Source organism: Miscanthus floridulus, chromosome 3, assembly GCF_019320115.1.
Source record: "Miscanthus floridulus cultivar M001 chromosome 3, ASM1932011v1, whole genome shotgun sequence".
NCBI lineage: Eukaryota > Viridiplantae > Streptophyta > Magnoliopsida > Poales > Poaceae > Miscanthus > Miscanthus floridulus.
In genome coordinates this window covers 44,050,816-44,057,566 of record NC_089582.1, presented here as the reverse complement: position 1 = coordinate 44,057,566, position 6,751 = coordinate 44,050,816, and the positions used below count along the sequence as shown (strand labels likewise).

Genomic DNA, 6,751 nt, shown 5'->3' with positions numbered 1-6,751 from the left:
TGGACTTTCTATCCAGTTGATGGTGGATGATCTGAAGATGCTGATACTAACTTTTTAATATCTCTTACCCAGGAGAGCCCCAGTGCATAACCCTTACTTTTCTGCAGTTTAACTTATATTTGTGCATTAAGTTTTAAGGAGTTGAATGAAACCCACTTGCATATATATCTATATCCTATGAGTCTTACTAGTATGACAGGATCGTGTAGAATGCTATGCTATAGGACTCCGTTAGAAGTCGAGTGATTTCCTATCACTCGCGAGATATAGGAAATATGTTACTATATGATTATCACTTGGAATATATAAAATGGTGGAAAGGAAAATGATGACCGGGCAGGGATATGGTTTGGGTATTGGTGGGTGTAAGAGGTTGTGTCGTCGTGGATGCGGGGCATAGCTTGGTTACACTGCTTTCCCTGTCTGGTCGGTTAAGGACCGATCATTGCATAAGACTCTAGGCAGGTCACACACTTATTATCCCGAGCATATACTTGTGTATGGGCGCTTGGAAGACTTGTTGCTCTCTTGTCGCGGATTCGGCTCTTTCCGGACTGACTGTCAGGATTTTAGTTTGGTGGAGGAGGTCCTTGCACCGTACTGAGTCCGGGACTCAGGGGCGGGGGCTTGGAGTCCCAGTTTGGACGGAGACCTAGACACCCGGGACAGGAGATTGATAGGTTGGTCTTGCTTGTGCCTGGGGTACAAGCGGGGCGTGTGTTTTCGGGGTACCCAGCTGGGGGCATTGATTCACGAATCGCCGGGCGATCCGGTACGGCTTGTCTATGGTTTAGCATCGTAGTAAGAACTGAAGATGAAAGATGGAAGATGGAGAAAGGAAATCTGATTGCTTACCACCTGTTGAAAGTAGCACAGGTGCTTATATAGAATGGTTAGTTAATGAACCAATACGGCTATTAATAAAAAAATCGAATATAAGGACGCACGCTTAGTAATGCTTCCTGCAAATGCCACCCACAAGCCAGATAGCCTTGCATATCCTTAGAGTCTTTTCTTTTCTCCTGTCGGGTAAGTCTTGCTGAGTGCAATTGAGTACTCAGGGTTTTATTCCCCCTGTTGCAGGTGACAGGTGGATGCTAAAGCTGACCTTATGTGTGGATTCCTCCTGGTGGGTTCAGCGAGGATTCCTTTACGCTGCGATCGTAGTTGTTATTATAACTCTCACCAAATGTTTTTATAAATGAAAGTTCATAACCTATTGTAGTTAATTATCCATACTTCATCATGTCATGATTAGATATTCATTTCTGTTGTAATACTGATCACATGTTTATATTCCGCTGTTCAATTAAATTGTTATGACTCTGATAATATGATTTCATTCCGTTGTTATATTAATAAATATTATACTATGATGTTGTATTAAAAGTGATGTAAGAAATGGTTAAGAATGATGTAAGCTTTATTCTCTTATTTGTGATCCTGATGGGAAAAATATGGATTTTCGGGTTCTCCCCTGGGGTGTGCCCGACGAAACCAAGTAATTTAGTGTTCTCCCTTGAGTGCTTAGTGTCTAATGGAAGGCAAGTACTCCTGTGAGGCATTAGATTAGACGGTTCTGCCACATGTATCTCCCTTCGTTTACACACCCACTTCTATCGAACTGTGTACTGTAAACCCTTGTTGAAGCGGTGACGAAGCCCTAGGGTTCAAAAGGCTTTTATTAATCTGTGTGCATTGTTGACTATAGTGCAGTCACAACCATGAAACTATGATGTAGCTTTCATACTTATGAATTAATATAGACACTACCCATAGAAACTATACTCCTATTGGTTCATATAAATTTCCCATCCAATCATCTATCTTGTTTTTCCTTCCATGTACCTATCGTAACTCTTTCTATCTTGGTTCCCTTGCATACATAGTTTTTTATAAGAAATCATTTTCTTATTTTTCCTCCTTAACTCTAATGTGCCACATCAGCATTTTGCATACCTGGCATCTTAATTAATAATACCATGGAAACCATCAATCAGAACTGCCGTCAGTACATGTTCCAATATTCGAAATGTGAGTGGTTTCCCATTCAAATCAAGCATAAGGATCCCAATTGGCCATTGTCCGGTTGCATCCTTAGTCTAGCTAGTTGACTCAGACAAATTGATGGTCTTCTTGACTCCGGTTGCATCCTCGAGCATGTCCATGTGTGCACAACAAAAAATTAAAGCGCCGTCCAGATAGGCCTTGGGCCAACTAGCTGATTAAAGTGTAAAACAATGACGAGGACCAAGACTACAGCTATGCATATTAGTATTCTATACTTGCTCCCTTTTTAACGCATCATTTTCTACTTCAATTTTGGTATTAATCATGCAAACAGTTAAGGTCGTTTAGTAATTTTAAATTTTGAATTTTAAAATCTAAAACTTTTCTTTGGGAAACTCAAAAATTAAAAACTTAAATCACATAAATAACCTCAAATTTAAAAACTTAAATAATTCTGGGACTCATCTCAAGGTGATATTCTCAAAATAAATAACTCTTATTCCCAAGGATCAAGCATCTTGAAAGTTATTTATTTTCAGATGAAGGGAGTAGTTTCTATACCTATCAAAATTATGCAGTAGACACTACATAGAAATCATATTCCCAATAGATAGTTTCTTCGAAATAAATTTTGTTCAATTACATGTCTTCTCTCTACATCATCTATCTATCTATCACATCTCTTTAAACCTCAGTTTCCACGTAGACATAGTTTCTTACTTAAGAAAATTATATAGTAGACACTATACATAGAAATCATATTCCCAAAAGATAGTTTCTTCGAAATAAATTTTGTTCAATTACATGTCTTCTCTATACATCATCTATCTATCACATCTCTTTAAATCTTAGTTCCCTCCTAGACAAAGTTTCTTACTTAAGAAACTATTTTCTCATCTTTCTTCTTTGAGATTCGTTGGATCGGTTGGCAAAAATTACCAGGATAAAAAAAAGCTGGGAGGTTTTGGATTCAGAGATGTACTCCTTCAGTATGGCTTGCTAGACAAGGGTGGCACATTCTACCACACCTCGACTCCGGCGCGCAAGTTGTCTGTGCCCGGTATTTCCCCTATGGGAATTTATTTGAAGCTAAGGCTTGGTTTAGTTTGCGGAAAATTTTAGGAAATGGTACTGTAGCACTTTTGTTGTTATTTGACAATTAGTGTCTAATCATAGTCTAATTAGACTTAAAAGATTTGTCTCATGAATTTCGTCTAAACTGTGTAATTAGTTTTATTTTTTATTTATATTTAATGCTTCGTGCATGCGTCCAAAGATTCGATGTGACGAAAAATCTTGAAAAATTTTGCAAAATGAAGTGCAACTAAACAGCACCTAAGGCCTGATTTAGTTTCCAAAAAATTTCACCCCAAACTATCACATCGAATCTTACGGCACATGCATAAAATATTAAATATAGATGAAAAAAAACTAATTGCACAGTTTGGTTGGAAATCGCGAGACGAATGTTTTAAGACTAATTAGTCCATGATTAGCCATAAGTGCTACAGTGACTAACATGCGCTAATGATGGATTAATTAGGCTTAATAAATTCGTCTCGCAGTTTCCAGGCGAGCTATGTAATTAGTTTTTTTATTAGTATCCGAAAACCCCTTCCAACATTCCCGAAACATCCGATGTGACATCCAAAAATTTTCATTTCACGAACTAAACACAGCCTAAGGCAAAAGACGGAATCTCCTATATGTGACGCAGTATACTGAAAAGTGTGAACTTGCTCAGGCCTTGTTTGATACACATGTATTTATCTTTATCCACATATGTTGAAGTGGATTGGAATGGAATTGAACTAACTTTCATTCCATTCTACTCCAACACATGTGGATTGAAATGAATATACATGCATCCAGAAAATTGGTTGGAAATCCTTGGATCCCACGTGGAGACACGAGGAGGGGTTATCAAACCAAAGAACACAATCCTTCGTAATAACGTGCCTACCCCCATCTTTTTGCATCTTGATTCTCATGTAGACATTGTTTCTTATTTAAGAAACTATTTTATCCTCTCTCTTCTTTACTTTCAATGTCACATCAACTTTTTGCTTAGTTCAAATCTTAACTAAGGCCATTCTCTTTAGAGAGTTTTGTAGAATCGTTTCTAAGAATATAGAATGCAATCAGCGGCGGATCCAGAAAATATTTTAGGGAGGACTGAACAACACTGCTGCTCGATCTTAAGTCTCAGGCCCCTACACTATATAACTTTACCTAAATATTCATAGGGGCTCTACAGTAATTTGCACTGTTTCGGTTTGGGTAGGGGGGGCTTGAGCCCCCCCCCCCCCCCCCCCCCCCCCCCCCCCCCCCCGCCCCACTGCTGGATACGCCCCTGAATGCAATTAAACATATATTAAGCAATCATTTTCAATACATAGTTTCATTCTTTTGTTTCATTGGCATTTAATTCTATGACCCATATCTTCTCTCTCTTTTTAGAACATCGTCATGTCATAAAATATTTATGTGGCAACCTATTAAATGTAGATGAAGCTATGATAAAACCCCACTAAAAATGACCTAATAAATGTAGAAACTATCCTAGTTTCTGGGTTTAAAATGTCCTCGTTAATCAGGGTTTGAAGTGTCCTTATTAATCAATCTAGTTGGCATTGACAAAATGATGGTCTTCTGTCCTAATCTTATTTTCATGTGCCCGATGCTCTCCAGCATCTCCATGTGCGCGCAACAAAAAAGTGCCGTCAGATAAGCCCTGGGCTAACTAGCTGTACTGAAGTGTAAAACAATGACGAGGACCAAGACTATACAGGTCTACTAAAGCTATGCATATTATTCTTTACTTGCTCCTTTCTCAACGCATCATCCCATTACCGGATCGACCTCAAATTCCCAATTCAAACAACGGATGCAAACTCCAAGCACAGCCTCCTCCTACATCTGAAGCAAGAACGCCTCATCAACCGCGCGCGCGGCGAGGCAGGCAACCATGTGTGGCTGCTGCGACGGCTTCTGGGACAAGGTCAAGGACTGGCTCATCTGTCTGGCCATCGTCATCGGCCTTATCATCGTGACTGGCGTCGTCCTCATCATCGTCATCTTTGGCGGGCCCCTCCGCCATGTCAAGATCAGCGTCGAGGACGCGTCGCTCACCCGGTTCGCTCTGGTCACCACGCCCACGACGGCGCTGGCCTACAACCTCACGCTGGCGCTGACGGTCCGCAACCCGAACTGGGCCATCGGCATCAAGCACAACAAACCGCTGGAGGCCGCGTACAGCTTCGACGGGCAGCCATTCGAGCGCGTGCAGGTCGCCGACAAGGGCGAGAAGCTGGGCCCCCGGAAGACGGTGGTGTACCACCTGGCCTCGAGCTCCGAGGGCCGGGGCGTGGCGCTCGGCAACGCCGGCGAGGCCGAGTTCAGGAAGGAGAACGCCACGGGGGTGTTCGAGGTGGAGGTGGCCGTCACGGGCAAGTTCAAGTACACGCTGCGCAAGACCAAGTGCAAGATCGAGGCCACCTGCCCGCTCAAGCTGCAGCTCGCCGCGCCGGGGGCCGCGTCCGTCGTGTTCCAGAAGGTCGACTGCGAGCTCGCCAAGTCCGACGACAAGTACTGCTAGAGATGATGGGTTTGCAAATGCATTGATTTTGATTTGGAGCTCATGTGTTGTGTTTTGCTCATCCTGTCCCCCTATTGTTGGTTCTTATTGTTGCAATTGAGTTGAACTGTGTGTGTGTGTGTGTGTGTTTCGCCCGTCAGATTTCATTGGTTTCGATGCCAAATGTTTGAATACGAGTCCCTCACATGAGACTTGAACAATGCAGCTAGCAATGTACCCCTATTTCACAAACTTTCTTGCTGTGAACAAATCTAGTTATTGCAATGCGATTCCGCATGTTGACAATGGACAAATCTCTGCCTATTCTCTTTTGTTTTTAACCCCTTTTTATTATATATATATATATATATATATATACGTTGGAGGTTGGACTAGCCGGCCGGTAGCCATTGTTTAAGTAGTAGAAGTACCATGGGACCGAGGTTTCTTGTAGGTTATGGTGGACCCCGTTAATAGCACAACAGGAGGAGAAGCTTTTGTAGTTTTGTTAGGCCCCGTTTGGTACGGCTCCGAGGTGCTTCGGCTCCTACACTGTTCATGCACTGTAGCATGTCAGAACCGGAGCAGGAGGAGCCAGAAATTCGAGCTTCACTGGCTCTGTAAACAGTAACCACGCTACAGTGAGAGGGAAAAGGTGGGGAGAGGAAAACGGCTCCGAGTGCTGCTACAGGTTCGCTATAGGGTGTTAGTCGGAGCCGGAGCTGCTCGGAGCCGTACCAAACGGGGCCTTAGTAGCTTGCACTAGTCACACCAAACATGATAATATAATATACTCATTCAAGGCACGCCACACATTAGGACAAATTGATGTGGCATGAGGGCATCTACAGTGGGATGAGTAAGAAATTGTGAAGCAAAAAAAAAAAACAGATTCGGGACCGGGATTGAAAGGATCGGTTAGGGCTAATTTAGGAACTCAAATAAATCCTCTTGGGTCCATAACTTTTTTTAGGGTGAAAAATTCATAGGAAAATAATTTTAATGATTATTTAGTTTTTCATGGAGGGTTTTCCATCCCTGGCTTTGCCTCCCCTTGCTTCCAAATTAGCCCTTAATGGCTAAAAGAGGGTGCAAATTTCCACAAGGTATAAACACAAATAGGAGCAAGTATTAGTCACAAATGTGAGCCCTAATAAGCAATAT

General features: G+C 42.0%; 1 pseudogene; it reads left to right on the top strand.

Moving 5' to 3' along the window:
* Positions 1-4,814: 4,814 nt before the first annotated feature.
* On the top strand, positions 4,815-5,752 carry LOC136545599 (NDR1/HIN1-like protein 10; annotated as a pseudogene).
* Positions 5,753-6,751: the final 999 nt, after the last annotated feature.